Source organism: Petaurus breviceps, unplaced genomic scaffold (assembly GCF_028583685.1).
Source record: "Petaurus breviceps papuanus isolate PSGF00001 unplaced genomic scaffold, PetGlider_PUasm1.0 188, whole genome shotgun sequence".
Taxonomy (NCBI): domain Eukaryota; kingdom Metazoa; phylum Chordata; class Mammalia; order Diprotodontia; family Petauridae; genus Petaurus; species Petaurus breviceps.
In genome coordinates, this window is record NW_027185804.1 from 818,579 (window position 1) to 836,083 (window position 17,505).

General features: G+C 38.7%; 2 protein-coding genes across 28 annotated transcripts in view; one reads left to right on the top strand and one right to left on the bottom strand.

Annotated features, from left to right (window-relative positions):
- Positions 1-17,505, bottom strand: part of CUNH11orf58 (chromosome unknown C11orf58 homolog) — a 408,817-nt gene that overhangs the window by 169,339 nt on the left and 221,973 nt on the right. The window lies entirely within an intron of this gene.
- SOX6 (SRY-box transcription factor 6) overlaps positions 1-17,505 on the top strand; it is a 672,513-nt gene that overhangs the window by 69,497 nt on the left and 585,511 nt on the right. For 2 of the 27 annotated variants that reach the window (XM_069091129.1, XM_069091131.1), the window contains one exon: positions 15,601-15,656. The exons of the other annotated variants lie outside the window; for them this stretch is intronic. The gene's annotated coding sequence lies outside the window, so the exon portion shown is untranslated. The remainder of the gene's footprint in view (positions 1-15,600; positions 15,657-17,505) is intronic. 27 annotated transcript variants of the gene reach the window in all.

The window sequence follows — 17,505 nt, forward strand, 5'->3', positions numbered from 1 at the left end:
TGTGTGTGTGTGTGTGTGTGTGTGTGTGTGTGTGTGTGTGTGTGTGTATGACGTCCTTGTGTGCTCACAACTGTGACTGTATACATGTGTGTGCTCTTGCATGCATTGGCCAAGCCCACCATCGTACTCTTTCCTTAGAGTGGTGAAAGGCCTTAGAGTTACTTTTCTATGACAGGAAATAAACTCGGAAGCATCATGATGATTGATGCCTCAACTGTGGTAAGTGACGTCACCTCTTCACATGACTTTGTCTTGTCACCCCAAATAGATGCTAGGCTGTTGGGTAGCAGGTGCCTTATTTATCTTTTTATTGTATACAATACCTAGCATAGGATCTCATGTAGTTTTGGGACTCAGTAAATGTTTGTTGTTTGACGTATGCCTCTGTTAGACACTAGCTATAGAGATCCAATCCAGCAATGTATTTATAATTCCTTATGTTTCTAATAATCCTATTTTCAAGAGATTGTATCTTTTTGGTCCCATATTTTTGTTTTTGTTTTTAATCTGCCTGCCTTTGCATGCGTTTTGTGCTTACATACCTATTTAGAGCTCAGTTTCCCACTTTGCCTTTCTCCATTCGACATGGCTCTTAAAAAAAATGACAAGATAGCATGGCATAAAGATCCCTGGGTTCAAATGCTACCTCTGAAACTCACATCCTACATGACTGTTCAAGAAATTTAATTTCCCAAGTTTTCAGTTTTCTCATTTGTATGACCCAGGGGTTGGATTCTATCATCTCTAAGGTCTCTTTTAGCTGTAGGGATCTATGATTCTGTTAGATGGTAGAGACGACTGCTTACATTTATATGGCCCTTGATAGTTATTCAGGCATCATTTGATTAAACTACCCTGTAAGATAAGGAGAAAAGGTGTTAATCCTCCCTGTTATCCAGCTGAGGGAACAGATGGAACAAAATCAAGTGACTTGACAAGAGTCACACAGCTAGTAAGAGATAGAACTGGCCTTCAGATTCCAACTGTCCTATGGTCTATTTCTTGTATTTAAATAACCCTAATGTTCACAGAATCAGAGTAGATAAGATATCAGTGTGTCTGGAATCTCATTGATATGACATTCCTTTTACTGGTCTGGGGCAGTAAATAAAGGACCTGGAGTCAGGGAGACCTGAATTCAAATCTGGCTTGGGAAATTTACTAGCCATGTGACCCTTGGGCAAATCATTTAATCTCTGCATGCCTCCATTTTCTCGTCTGTAAAATGGGGATAATAATAACTTCTTCTTCCCAGGGTTGTTGTGAGGCTCAAGTTTTAGAATAATTATAAAGCGCTTAGTGTGGTACCTGACACATAGTAAACATTATATAAATGTTAACTATTATTACTGGTCAGAGTTGGAACACATTCATGCCTTTTTCATGCACAAGATTCTTGCCCAAGTTCTTGCCTAGCTCCTCCACAAAGGACCCACCCAATGTGTTGGAGGACTTATAATAGTCTTTTTATACTTTTCTGGGTACCAGTGGAGCACTCAGTATGTCCATCCTGTTATCCTTCATCCTTTTTTTTCTTTTTTCAATTTATTTTTAGTTTTTAACATTCACTTCCATAAGTTTTAAATTATCTTTCCCCTCCCTCCCCCCTCCATACCCAAGAAGGCATGCAATCTGATATGGGCTCTACACATACATTCATAATAAACACATTTTCGCATTAGTCATTGTTATCCTTCATCCTTGCCACATGACCAATCCACCTCCATTGCCTCTAGAGGTCCCATATAGGCTGCAGAGTTTCCAGTGGTGATCTACATGCAAGAAGTGGTATAAGGATATCATTGGGGAAATATATGAACCAAAAAGAAGGAAAAAGGTTATAAATTAACTTCAACCAACTTCATACTGCAACTCAGAGGTGCTATTAACAATGGACAGAGAAGCATTGTGGCAAAGGGGACAGAGTCAAGAAGACCTGTGTTCAGTGTGAACCTAGGCAGCCCTCCAAGATTATAAATTGCAGAACAGTTGATTTGTATTGGTAGAAGTTTCCTCACCAGGGCTTCACTATGTTAAAAAAAATCACAGATTCATTAAAAAAAATTGAGAAGGTGAAATCAATGGGAACCTAGATCTTTGATAGAAGTTGTTCGACAGTTTGCTAAAAATCACAGATGGGCAGGCTCTTAGAGCTTGAAGGCACTTCAGTATGACTTTGTAGAAATCCTTTTTGCAATAATTGGCAAGTGTACGTTTGGTCTTCGTTTGGAGGTTGGGGAGATCTACTCCCTGCATCAACAATCCATTTTGCTTTTAGATGCCTCCAATTATTAGGAAGTCTTTAAGAAATGTATTTGTTGGTTTTTAAACATCTTTTCCTGACACTTATCCAAAATCTACCTCTCTATAACTTAAACTGACTGCTCTTATTTTGGAACTAATCTAATTCTTCTTCCACAAGATATTCCTTCAAATACTTAAAAAAACTATCATATTAATATCATATTTGGGGGTGGTGGGTGATACAGTAGATAGAGCGCCAGGCCTGGAGTCAGGAAGACTCATCTTCATGAGTTCAAATCCAGCCTCAGGTACTTACTAGCTGTGTGACCCTGGGCAAGTCACTTCACCTCGTTTGCCTCAGTTTCCTCATATGTAAAATAAGCAGGAGAAGGAAATGGTAAACCACTCTAGTATCTTTGCCAAGAAACTCCCTGCTCAGTTAATCTTATAACTGCTAGGTGACATTCCCTACAGTGGGGAGTGAGACTGTCTTAGCATCTTGTCCCTCAAATGTCATGTGACTTAGTGGTAAGTAAGACAATGATAGAGGTATAGGTTTTGGTCCATCTCTTAGGTGGTATTGTTTTCACTAAAACCCTCTGATATCTCCCCTTGCGTTGGTGGTAATTTTGAAATAACTTTAAGACTAGGCCAGCAGAGTGTAAATGTTCTAATAGGTTCTTCTAAATTACATAGACAGTGTAGCTTGACTCAGAGATGTCTCTGAGCTATTCCAGCAGAAGCTAAGTGTGGAGAGCTTATTACCAGGAAGTTGGTGCCTTTGGTCATGGCCATTCACAGAGATCATGACCTAAGGTGTGGATAGGTTGTAATCTTTAGCTGTGGAACATATATGCCCACACAGCTCTAGTAAGGTATTCCAGTAATAAGTCTAGTCTGTGTTAACTCAACGCAGGGAACCAGCATACATTGAGTGTTTCTATCCTCTGGAACCTTAAGTGATATCACTCAAGTGTTCAGGGACTAATATCTTTGGTAGTTAACTGCTTGGCTTATGATAGAGTTAATAAAGTTGTGCTCTTTGGCCTTTCACCCCATCCACCTGTGTAGGGACTTAATGATGATGGCACAGATGCAGACCAGATCAGCAATTGGCTAAGCTTCACTTATAATGAAAGGGGGATCACGGAGAGTGAAATGAATGCGAAGGAAGGCTTTTAGAGAACGATTCAATACATTCACTTAGATATTGAAAACTATGATGCGCCATGTATTTTCCAGCTTTTGAAAAGGCATTTGCTAATAGCCTAAAATTGTTCCATCGTTTCACCTATGCTGTCCTCGCCATTTCTGTAAGTTTTATTACATAAACCTATCTATTTTCTTAATGTCAGATATATTATTCATCTTTGGCTTTGGAAGAATATGAAATATGCCAGGCTGGGTCTCTTTTAGTTGTTGCCCTCTGTGGCTTTTTGGGAGTACACAGATGTCTTTATTCAACTTCTGAGGATTAGTTGGTTAGTCCCTTTATAAAACAGAGCCATGATATATTAAATCCTTTATTCAATAAATAATTATTGAGCACCTGTCATGTGGAATGGGTGGGGAACTTTATTTTGTTTTAATTTGAGATTTTATGATGAATTTAATCAGGTCTTGTTTTTTCCCCTTCTATTCCATTTAATACATGTCAAATGGAGCCAGAATTATATATTATTAGCATAACATTTTGCACTTGGTAAGTGCTTAATAAATGTTTCATTCATTTGTTCGTTTATATTTCTTTTCCAATGGCAAGATTGCCTTTTCTTCTTTGGGCTGGATGGAATTGTGTGACCATGGACAAACCACTTTATCTCTATGGATCCTCCTCTCTAAATTGAGAAGACTAGACTAGATGATTTCTGAGGCTCATTATAGTTCTGACATTTTATATTTCATATTAAAAGGTCCCTCTAAGTTCTGACCTTCTATATGTTAGCCACAGCTGTGCCACTAAATTGTGTGACCTTGGGCAATTGAATTCCTTTCTCTAGGCCTTTGTTTCTTTATCTGTAAAGTTACTGAGCTGCACCAGATGATATCTTCTGTGCTTTCCAGCTCTAATATTCAGTAATTCCTGATCCTTTATGCTTCCCTTGTAGGAATATTTCAGACACTAGGCTGTAAAAATTTCAGACTGTAAGAACATCCCTCAACTTAGAGTAGAATGTGATAATGACCAATACTTGTCTTTTCATTGCAAATGTTGTGGTGCTTATGTTGTTGGACTGATCCTAGACATGAATACCATGATGATATTAGCATTTTAAACATAGCTGCTTTTATCTTTTTCTTTTTAGCTTTTTACTATTGTATTCTGATTTCTTTAATTCATTCTTTGTTCCCTTGAAATTTTCTTCTCTGTTCTTTAGTAAGAGAGATTTCTCTATTTGTTCTGGCAGCTTAAAGGTTTTTTTTTTCTCCTTGTAATTATAATGTCAATATAAAGTTTGACTATAGTGTGCTTAGGTGAGCTAAATCTTGAGTTCTTCAATACTGGAGGCCCAGGGATTTTTCTTCTTTGTATTCTACTGCTTAATTTTTTTTCTTATTCAGGGAAGTTTTGTGTTACTCTACTCTCAAATAGGGTATTAAGATTATTTTCTTTTTCTTTTTTTCTTGGATTTCAGTAATTATGAAGTTGCTGCATCATTATCTATTCTCCAGCTTTGTACCTGAATGTTTTTCATTAAAAATTTAAAAAAGTAAAATGATTTTTTTGAGTGGGCTATATTTCCAGTATATCCGTATTGCATATGATTTTATTTTCTGCTATAATAAATCTGTTTTTAGTTGCTTCAATTGTTTTTTTAATTTTTAGTCTCCATATTGGTTATTTTTATGGAATCAGAGAATCTGAAAATTGGAAGGAAATTTTGATATCATCTATTCCAGCTCTTATCAAAAAATGTGAATCCTGTCTACATCTTTGACAAGGAATCAAGTGGTCATTCACTTCTGCTTGAAGACCTCTAGACCTCTTCGTTATTTTCTGTTGGTCTTTTTCACATTTTTAAAGTTCTAAATTGAGTTCCCCACTCCCTTCACATGGGTCATGGAGTTAGATTTGGGGGGGGGGGTAATCTAGTTCAACCTCCCTTCCCCTTTTTATAGAAAATGAAACTGAGGTTCAGAGAGGCTATGTGATTTGCCTAAGGTCACACAGATAGTAAATAGTAGTAGAACTGAGATTTGAACCCAGTTCCTCTGACTCCAAATCCTATTTTTCTTCTATTGTACCATGCTATCTCTTTTATTTTGTCTTACAATTTTCTGACCTTTGACAAATCCTACTTATTTTTAAAATGTGCTATTTATCAATTTGAGGGCATCTCTCACTTATCTTGCATTGGTTCTTTTTATTTTTCCATTGCTTCTGGAACTTTAGATGATTTCGTTGCTCCACAGACAGTATTAAAAAAAAAAATTGGTGTTCTTCACTTTGTTAGTTTTCTATTTTGGTTGATTTTAATTTTCTTGTGGTTTTTTTTTTTGCCTTTTGGAGGGCAATTGGGGTTAAGTAACTTGCCTAAAGTTACACAGCTAGTTTGTGTGTGAGTGTGTGTGTGTGTGTTTGTGTATGTGTGTGTGTGTTAAGTGTCTGAGGCCGGAAGCATACTCTGGTCCTCCTGACTCTGAGGCTGGCGCTTTACTCACTGCGCCACCTAGCTGCCCTCTGGTTGTTCTTTCAAAGGAGTATTGAGGAGTCTGGCTTCTTTTGATATTCCCACTCTTTAAGAGAAAGCTCCCAAGTCTAGTACTGCTCAGACTTTGACTTTCTAAAGTTTAGAGGTTTCAGTTCAATGTAGGTAAAGGAATATGCATTGGTTTTAGCCAATAATACTGTCACTTTCATAAGTAAATACTTCAGATGCCATTAAACATGTCCTTCAGCAGCATTCACATTAAGTGACTGAACCAACAAAATGCAGATTTCATCCCTGAGTTGCCCAATTAATGAACTTTGTTGCAAAATGAATAGTACAATAAAATGAATGTTATCTTAAGGCAATAGTTGATTTCTAGAAGTCTCTATTCTTAACAGAATGAAGATGCTTTCTTGTATTGTGTAGATTCTGGATACCTAATTTGATGAACTGATAAAAATGCTTTATAATTAGTACATCATTTATTTTTATGTAAATCATTACTTCAAAAATGTCCAAGTTTGTTCTCCCAAGCAATTTAATCATTTTTAATATTAGGTACACTACACACACACACACACACACACACACACACACACACATGTTTGCAATGGTTCTTGATGGCCTACCCAATAAAGTTCAATTCAATGAAACTAATATTAATTAAGCACCTACTGTATGTAAACCACTGTACTAGGAACTATAGCTACTAATATAAAGTGAAAAAAATGGTTTCTGCTTTAAAAAAGCACTGTTCACTACATAAAGCATGCTAAGTACTGTTGTTGTTTGTTGTTTTTCAGTCATGTCCAACTCTTCATGACCCCATTTGGAGTTTTCTTGGCAAGGATACTGGAGTGGTTTGCCATTTCCTTCTCCAGCTCATTTTACAGATAGGGAACTGAGGCAAACAGGGTTAAGCAACTTGCTCAGGGTCACACAGATGGTTTGTGTCTGAGGCCAGATTTAAACTCAGGTCTTCAAGACTCCAGGCCTGGCATTCTATCCTCTGTGCCACCTAGCTGTCCCTACTAAGTTCTGGGGATGGGGTAAAGGAGAGATACAAAATACTCTAGGAAAATTTGACATAGAAGAGGATATGTTTAGCTGGAGGGATCAGGGAAAGCTACACTGAGAAAGTGGTATCTGAGTTGAGTTTTGAGGAAAGGAAGGATTCTGAAAGAGACAGATGAGGAGGGAGGTACTTTGTAGGTTTGGAGGTTAGACACTGTAAATAGCAGGGGAAGGCAGAAGGAAAACCAGAAGGAGCTAGAAGATATGGAAGGTACAGTGCTTCAAGCAAAGTAATGGGAAAAAGAAGGCCAGAAAAGGGAGGTTGGACCCAGATTGTAGAAGGCTTAAATGAAAGACAGAAGAATTTGTCTTATTCTCTCTGCCAGAGGGATGAATCCACTTATTGCTTGTGAGGGGACAAGTGATATGATTAGGTCTGTGGATTAGGAAAGTTACTTTGATAGCACTGTGAATTTGATGGACAAGATAAGGAGAGAGACTGAAGACAAGGAGACTAATTAGGTTTATGTTAGAATCTAGATGAACAGAGTTGAGGGCCTGAACCAGTGTGATAGTAGGATGAATAGGGAAAAGAGAGAGATGCAAAGGTTTTGTAGACAACCTGGCAATTGGTTTAATGTTGCTGGTGAAGGAGAGGAAAGAGCTAAAGATAGCTAACCTTTTGAGTTTAAATGACTAGATTTATGGTTGTGTTAGCAGTAGAAATAAGAAAATTGGGAGGAAGACGTTTATAGGGAAAGATGAGGAGTTTGTTTTTAAACATGTTGACAAATTCAAACTTATTTGCTCAGCATTCAAGGCCTTCCACGCTCTGATACTGATCCATCTTATACGATCTCCTGTCATTTACTGTGTACTTCAGCTGAGTGTCCTTCTTGCTCATCCCCCCCCCCCATACATGCTTTGTTTTCTTCTTTCCCTATGCCTTTGCTGATGCTGTTCCCAAAGGGAAGTCTTCAAGGACCTCTCACTCACTTCTACCTTTTGAAATCCTATGTATCCTTTAAAGTGCAACTCAAAAAACACCTCCTTTTTAAAACTTTCCTTGCCTCCCCTTGCTGCTAGCTACCTTTTGACTTTCAATCCTAACATAGTACTTACTTACACCTCATTGAATATATTTAATCCTGTAATTTTGTGTCATATTTGTATATGTTTCACATTTCTCCTACTAAGCTTCTAGCTCTATAAGGGGTGGGACCATTTCGTATATATCTTTATAACTTTCTCTTTAGCTCAAATCATGTTTGCATTATTATACATACCTTCTGAATTATGGAGGTACAAATGACCAGAACCTAACTAAGGTGGGATAACTGGGCCTTTACCCTAGTGGGTGAAATTTAAAGGGTGCCACAGTACCATCCTGTGGACAATCATTTCTTTGCCCTAAGGTAAGAGCTCAGAATGATTCCTTTTCTGTCCCACCTGTCATTCCATGGTATCCCAGAGAGCTATACCCAAGGTGAACTTACTATTTACCTCACTTGTTCTGGGTACAAAAATTCCTAGTTATGGATCTACAAATAAATGAGATTTTTATGGCATATTTATCTTATAAGCATATCTGCTACTATAATTTGTGATCACTTGTGATTTAAAATATTTTTGTGGGTATATAAATATGATATACATACTTAAATATTTTATTTGTGTTCCTATGATAGATTGAATACATGTGGGTAAATATGTGGAGGTGAAATTCTCCTTTTGGGTGTGTATGTGTATATATATATATATACATATATATATATTTTTTTATCAAAGGGTCCAGTGAAACTATAGTTCTGGCTTTAGTGTCAACCAGTAAAACACACTGATGCTTAAATATGGACAACACAATAATTTCCTGAGACTGATATGGCTCACTGTAACCTGATCATTTATGGATCAATTGATTCTATTCTGGTTTAATTTACCATATGATTGACTTGCAGCTCTGAATACCCACAGTAAACTTGGTTAAAAATAGCTTCATCATTTCAGGGGAGAGGCCAGTAGCTAGGCAGGGATATTGGTCAAGATGTATATACAACAATGCAGGGAAAAGAAGAAGCAGGCCTACTTTGGATGTCTTGCTGCTAAGAGGTCCCAGTTTCCTGTGTGCTCTCCCTCTAGGATTTGCCTGTTTTGTTTTCCCGCCTTGAATTTTAATTAAGCAGTGTTTAAGTAGGGGCTTCATAAATGTATAAGGGAAGCTGCACAGAATCCCCGAGAACAAGATTTAGTCACAAGCGGTGGGCTGACCACTCAGGGCCATTCTGTCTTTTCTGAAATTGCTGCCTCTGCAAGCAAGTGTGGAGTTTGGGGGCGTTTTGGAATCCTTGCCTCCAAATGTGGTCTGGCTGACTGGCTCTTAGGCTTACTAAGCTTTTCCAGTTCACTGAGGCAAGTGTAAACCATCCTGTGACTGCGCTGCAGCTTTTATTCTCACTTACCTGGTGGTTAGAAAGTTTCCTCCCCCTTCCCTTTTTCCCCCATCTAATTAGACATAGATGCAGCTTTGGATCTTTGATTTTTTTTTTAAGCAAGCCAAAACCCCAAACCCAACACAGTAGGTGTTGTATCGCTATATATTTAATATATCAACTAGAATTAGAACTGCAATGGAAGTTGGCAGAGAAAGTAAACCATAGACTGGAGGGAGCCCCAAAGACATGACTCAGATGAAAAATGACTCCTTAAATGTGTTGAAAGGAGTCTAACCAGGTGCAGAACAGAAATGGTGTTTTTTTTTCATAGGATTTTTAGAAAGCACTTGCTGCCCATAAGCGAATAATCCGCCAATCCCAGAAAGGCAGGGGAGTGAGTACACAGTGTGTTAGAGTAAGATGGTATTCTGTCAGCTACCCCAAAACTGGGTGTAAACTTTTTAAAGGAAAGGGCAACACCCTGGTGTTTTTCTTGAGCCTGTGAAATCAGAATCTGAAATGTTTTCCCCTAGGGCTAGTCTTTTCCATAAGCGCTTTGGAAGAGAGAGGATGTATAATCTGAGTTCTTCCCCCACTGCCCATTTAAAAAAATCTTCCTTCATACCCTTCTGGATTTTATTGTTGGCTTTCTCTTATTCATTCCCTCTTTTTGTTCTTTATTTCTGTTTTCTTTTCTACTCCCAGTACTCTTTTTCCAAGAGTGTAGAGCAGTGCAAAAGGTGCTGAATTTGGAATCAGATACTGTGGTTCAAATACTGGCTCTGGCACTGTATACTGTGATGATGTTGGGTAGATCCTTCACCTCCCTGGGCCTCAGTTTCCTCATCTGAAAAATGAGGAATTTGTGCCGCATGATCTCCAAGATTTCTCTTCTAATCTGCATCTTTGATTCTAAGTAATGAATATTAATTTAAACTTAAACTAAGGTGTAAAGATTAAGAATTAGATCCTTCTCTGAGAGTAGAAAATAAAAAATATTGTTATGATGGTCATTCTAAAGGGAGCTGCTAACCTCTCATGAAATTCTTGGCTTATGAGATCAAGGAAGAATCAGGAAGGACCATACTCTAAAGTGTCCCTTTGACTTACAGGTGACATTTCCAGGATTGGAAACTGTGCCTTGTGGTACAGCGTGCTTGAGAGGAGGTACTATATTCTTGAAAGTGAGGAGGCAAGAGGAGAGTGCCAGAGGAAGAAAAGGTCAGGGGGAATTACCAAAGATAGAGTTCAGGTGTGTTCTGCTGATGGACTGAAGAAGTCAGGGAATATGCTGTGCAAAGTGGGTTGATTGAGCTCTTCAGTAGGCATTGGGGTCACTTCTCCATCTTAACTATGTAGCTTTTATGATACGACAAGAGCCCAGGTTCCATTAAGCAGTCTCTGGGTCAGTGACCTTTCTATTTCACTAATGTGCCGACAATGATTTTTGTTCCACCTTGATAGTCCTCTAGAACTTTTTATGGGCTTCTGAAGAGTACCTAAGATGCCAGACAGGACCATTGCCTTGGGCATGCATGTAATGGCTTCTTGGCTTCTGAAAGAAAGATTTCTCTGGCTACTGAAGTTTCTTTCTTGAACTGGCATGTGTCTCACTAGAGCATTAAAGCTCATACCATGGAGTTCTGGCTTGTTTGGCATGGAGATTGTGTTCTCTGAGCAGTATTGCAAATGTAGGAATTGAATGTATATGGTGCTAGAGTGACTCAGAGGGATGCTGGGAGAAACCTTGATAGCATTACAGCCTAGATAGCCCCTATTGTCTCATTTAAAGTCTTCAGTGCCTTAGTTCCTCTCTTCTCCTTGTTTCTTCAGTATTTGTCTTTGTCTTTCAATTTTTTTTGTCTTCAATTCAATGCAAATAATTTTTGAGTACATACTTTATGTGAGACCCTGTGCTAGGCACTATAGGGACTACAGAGATGAATGACAGAGCCTCTGTCTTTCCTGAGTCAGCTTTCTTGTAGGTGAGATAAAACAGGCACACATATGAATGGAATAGTAATATAACATTAGAATGTGATAAGTGCCCAAGAGAGGGTCATATAAAATGCACTGAAGAATCCAAGGAGGTGGAGATCCTTTTATGGCTGGGTAGATCAGTGAATATTTCATGGAAAATAAGGTACCCAAACAGGACCAGAAATGATGGGGAAGATGCAGAGCAATAGAACATACATGGAAGTGGTCTGCCCTCTTCAAAAGGGACAATAGCAATCTAAGTATGATAAGCAGAAAGGGGAGAAAATAAAGCTTGGATTGTTCATTCATTAATTTATTTAATAAGCATTTCCTAGGTACCCATTATGTTGCAGGCACTGTGCTGGGACAAAAGCAAAACAAGGAGTTTATATTCTACTGGGAATGGGGAAGAGAAGCAATCCCTTCATAGTCAATTAAAAAATATAGATACACATGTGTGTATGCGTATCGCACAACATATTTTTTGATAGTGGAGGAAGTTAGCATCTGGGAAGATCAGAGATGGAGGTGAGGATGGAGGACAAACTGCACAAAGACATAGAAATGAGATAGAAGCATCGTGTCTGGGGAAGAACAAACAAGCTCATATGGCTGGACCACAGCACGTTTGAAGGGGAGCGATAGTGACAGAGTAGGATGAGACGTGTGTTCTCGCATCCGTCCAGTGTGTGCTGTGGCTTTTCTGGACTAACAGTATTATCAGGAAGCACTTCTATTTGAAGGGATGGCTGGGAGGTTAGAGGGTAGTGAGAGATGTACAATCAACACAAGCATGCAACATTTACAATATGCACAGAAGAAAAGGAAAGGAAGTGAAGGGGACAGAAACAAATAGAATAATTTTGTTACTACCTTTGTTAAGTTATACAGAGATATATTCTAATTCTACAGGAAACAGACTTTAGTGCACAAATTCTCATGCAGTCCTTCTTGTTCTTTATATATTGAAATATTTGCGTGTGTCGATTGTTAAATTCATAACAAACAAGCATTTACAAATAGGTGGGTTGGAACCATCATGAATTTGTTTTCTTGTCTCACTCTTGAAGGATGTTAGCATTTGTTCATGAAGTATGTTATAGGGAGAGTTTTGGAAAGGTGTCCACATAGTTTGGTCTTGAAATTGAGGGATGGGAAGTAACAGTGGTGTACTTTAGTAAGTCCAGGGAAACAAGGACAACCTGTTTGAACAGTCCTGTTTGTGTTCTTGGAAAACCACTAGTGGTAAATGGATCAGGTAAGGGCCATCCAGGAAGGGCAGGGAGACGAAGCCTTCTTTGACTGAATTAAGGCTTCATAGGCTTCCAGGAAGCTTGCTGAAGATCACTGGGTGTGGAGACTGAGGATCCGCTTGTCCCCTCTGTGACCACTGGCCGATAACCGCCACCTCTGAGTCTTTTCCCCTCCTCAGTCACGCACTGAATATTTCAGGGCGGTGTTTAGGAAGGCGTTGTGGATTTTCCTGGGTATCTTTTGTCTGCATGAAGCCATCTTTGGGAGTGAGATTGATATGGTATTTGGATTGATGATTTCCTTGTGCATCCTTTCTTACCTATGATGGCAGCATTGGGTACCATTTACCATGTTGTTGGTGTAATCTGTAAGGAGGATGGAAGCAACTCAATAATAGTATCTAGCATTTAGATGGTTCTTCAAAGGTTTGGAAGCATTGTTCATGTTATCTCATTTGATCCTCACAATGACTCAGTGACATAGTTACTATTATTATCCTAACTTTTACAGATGAGAAAACTCAGTCCCTAGAAGTTAAGTGACTTGTCCAAGGTTGGACAGCTCTTAAGTGTCGGAGGCAGGATTTGGACTCAGATCTCCCCAGCTTCAAGTCCAACACTCTACTCTGCCACCTAGTTGTTCCTTGTGCTTCATCCTTCTTGTATTTTACAACCTCATGGGAGGTCAGCTGTGTACTGAATGACAGTACCTTACCACGGTACGGCACGCTCACATGTCCTATGTAATTTTCTCCCTATGACAAACCCAGGACATAGAGAAAGCAGTTATTATTATCAAGCCTAGTTGATGAGCAAGGAAACTGAGAAAGAACAGAGATGTTATTTGCCTAAGATCACACAGCTGAAAGATAGTGCAATATAGTGTAAATAGTGCCTTCCTTGTGGTCAGGAGGCCTGGGCTTAGTTCCTGGCTCTGATAATACCTTTTGATCTTAGACAAGAAACTTAACCTCAGTTTCTTCTTTTGAAAAATGAGGGGGTTGGACTAGATGGCCTCTAAAGTTCCTAGCTCAAGTTCTATGATCCCACAATCTTGGTCGACATAGAGTCTGAGACAAGAGCCCTGGCCTTTACTCCCAGACAGTGTTCTTTCCTCTGTACCATATCAAAGGCTTTTTGGGAGAGCGTGAAAATCCTTCCTGAGGGTGTTTCACTTAAAGGTACTCACCTCTTCTTCCTTGTCTGACACAGCCTCAGTGCAATGGGGTGACAGAGTAGCAATCCTATAAGGTTTGGATCCAGAGAAACTGGGTTCAGAGCTACCTGCCACCTGGGTGATCTTGGCAAGTTCTTTCCCATCTCTGGGGCTTCTTGTCTGTAAAATGTGAGGGTTGGACTAGATGATCTAAAAGGTCCCTTCCCCCTCTAAATCCCATGACCCTTTGCATAAAATATCCTGGTGTTCCTTTCAGGCTGCCTCTGAGTCACTTAAATAGCTTAAAATACAAAATCACCCCAGCTTGTCACGGGGGTAATTTGTTAGCAGATGTTTATTATGGATTTTTGTTTTTGCTCCCACTTCTCTATTAAGAGTCTTGGTTTTGTGCTGCTAACTCTAATTCTGGGTGTCATGACGGAACTATGCTTATCATAGTCAATGTATGCTCAGTCAATGTATGCCTTTGAATGGGAAAGCCTCAAACTTGAATCTGAACTTGTGTAGTGACCCTTTGTAGCACCCACGACATTTCAACTCTTCAATGAATATTGTGTTTTCATTCTGGTTAGGAATCCTGTAGTATGGGGTTGCCTTGCTACTCTTTCTCTACTCTCTCCCAGTACTTTTCTCCTTTCCAGTATTCCTCCTTCTTCCACTTTACTTTCCCTCCTGCTTTGAAGATATAGGTATATTTGTAATTTCTATTCTGTTAAAAACTTTCTTTCTTTTTATTTTAATTCAATTTTATTTTATTTTCAGTCCTGACTTCTCTCTCCCCCTTTCCCCAACACAATGGGAAGGCAAGAAAAACCAAATCCATTATACATATCATGTGAATCATGTGAAATATTCGTACATTAGCCATGTAAAGAAATAAAGGAGAAGAAAATATGCTTTAGTCTGCATTCTGAGCTTTCTATCTGTAGATAGGTAACATTCTTTATCATGAGTCCTTTGAAATTGTGTTTGGTCATTGCATTGATCAGAGTTCTTAAATCTTTCAAAGTTATCTTTATAATATTGTTGTTATTGTATTGGTTCTGCTCACTTCACTTTCCATCAGTTCATACAAGTCTTCCAAGGTTTTTTCCCCCTAAAACCATCCTTGTCATCATTTCTTGCAGTGCAATAGTATTCCATCACATTCATATACCATAACTTGTTTAGTCATTCCCTAATTGATGGGCATCCCCTCAGTTTCTAATTCTTTGCCACCATGAAAAGAGCTGTTATATATAAAAGTTCTTTCTCTCTTACTTTAATCCCTTTGGAGGTATAGACCTAGTAGAGGAATTTTTTGGGTCAAAGGGTCATAGTTTAATGGTTTTGGGGGCATAGTTCCAAATTGCTTTCCAGAATGGTTTTTCTACCAAAGTATTTTTCTACAGCTCCTCCAGTATTAATAATTTCCTCTTTTTTTGTCATGTTAGCCAATCTGATAGGTATGAGGTCTCAGAGTTTGAATTTGCATTTCTCTAATTATTAGTGATTTAGAACATTTTTATATGGCTATTGATAGCTTGGATTTCTTCCTCTAGAAACTACTTTTTCATATCCTTTGGCTGTTTATCAGTTGGGGAATGACTTGTTTCTTGTTGTGATTAGTTTTCTGTGATGTCAGGATCCTTCCCCAGTTGTCATTTTTTCTTTTTTGGGGGTAGGGAATATTAAAAAAGATCTTGAAACTCTGACTCCTTTTTAAACTGCTACCTGGGCCATTAGCCACCAGCCATCAGGTGTATTCATTGCCTATGTTATCTTTTGAGAATTAGACTGTTAGATCAGAGCTTTAGAGCAGTACAGTACCTTAGAGGTGATCTAACCTGACCTTTCTCATTTTACAGAAGAGAAAACTGAGGGCCAGAGAAGTGAAATGACTTCCCCAAGGTCACCATAGATAGTAAGTAGCAGAGGTGAGATTTGAATTCAGGTCTTCTGACCCTAACATTAGGCCTTTAAAAATAATTAAACATGCAAGGCCACTTCTGGGTATTAGGTTGTTAGAATGCTCATTTCTCTTTGCTATTGCCACTTGTTAACCTTGTTCCCTGGTGTTTTCAGTGAGATTTTTCCACCCCTTGGAGTACATGGAGTGTTTCTGATGTATTTTTTCCTAGCCCAAGGTAACCTCTGACAAAAGTATTTTCCATCCTGTCTGTCTCATCTCTTCCTACTTCTTTGTTTCTTCCCATGGATTGCTTACTCATTACTTGAGTTTTCAGAGATTCTTTGCCTGGTGTCAGGGCCATATGTTTATAGGTATTAGAGTTGTGACTTTGATTTTTTTCCACTGCTTCTTGTTCCAGGTTTTTGACTAGAGTTAAGGAGGCAGTAGAGGGGGAAGGTCCAACCTGGGCTTCTCAGAATTCTTAGCTTGACCTGAGGTTCAACTAATGGGCCATCTCCTGAGCCCCCTAATCCAGGGGTTCATAAGCTAGGGAACATGGACTTGTTTCCCCCCTTAGGGGGGGAAGGCAAAGCAATTGGGGTTAAGTGACTTGTCCAAGATCACATAGCTAGCGTCAAGAACATGACCTTGTTCATAAGATATTTTGATAATTGTGTTTCAATATGACTGGTTTCATTTGTAATCCAATGCATTTTATTTTATGCATTTAAAAACATTATTCTGAGGAGTCCATTGGCTTCATCAGACACACTAAGGGATACTTAAGATCAAAAATGTTAAGAACTCGAGTTGTCACAGTCAGTCAGTAAACATTCATTAAGTGCCTGCCATGTGCCAGACACTGTGCCTCCAATTTCCTTCAACACCTTCTACTCCTTCGGCTGTTTGAAGGCTATTTTGTTTTTGTCTTTGTATCTCCACTGTTTGGTGTAGTCCCTCACAAAAGACATTTACTCAGTGCCTTTTGGATCGGGTTATTTTGGACCCGAATTATTTACTGGTTTTAGTTTTACCACTTTGGATTTTGGACCTTCTTTGTTTATAAAATGGAGGTGGTCAAAAGGTCACAGATGTCAAGCTGGAAGATAAAGATCATCTAGTCCTATCCCTTAACTTTTGTAGATGAGTAAGCTGAAGCCCAGAGAGTCAAGTGATTTCTTCAAAGTCATAGAGGTAGTGAGTGGCAGAGCTTGGATTCATATCCAGGTAATATGACCCTAAGTCTAGGTAAGTGGACTAGATGATATTTAAAGTGATTTTTTAGTGCAAATATTACATGGCTTTGAGATTTGGTTCTGAAGCTAGACTTGGTTCACAGCAGTTGCTCCAGTAGGACCCAAATCATTTGTGTGCTCTCCTCATTTTGGAAGCCCTTCAGACATCTGTGAGGAGTCATAGTTGAGGCCTTGTTTCACTTCTGCTAGGAATGTAGCTGCTTCTTTGTAACATTTTTTTGGTCTCTTCTTTAAACATTTTTTCTTTCATCTTTTTTTTAATCCTGAATTTACCAAGCATCAAATAAAACAAGCATTTTCAGATACCTGATAGAACAGAAAAAAGGGTTGTATATGAAACTGTGGGTCTATATTGTATATATAGTTTGCTTTTTTTAAAAAGGCATATAATAAATTAAACATGTAAGTTTCATGGTTGTCTTACTTGTCTGTGATTATTTATGGCCTTATTTTTATTCTCTTCTAGACATTTGAAAAATACTTCAATAATTCTCCTTTCCTTCTCTCTTTTTCTTTTTTCTTCCTTCCTTCCTTCCTTCCTTCCTTCCTTTCTTCCTTCCTTCCTTCCTTCCTTCCTTCCTTCCTTCCTTCCTTCCTTCCTTCCT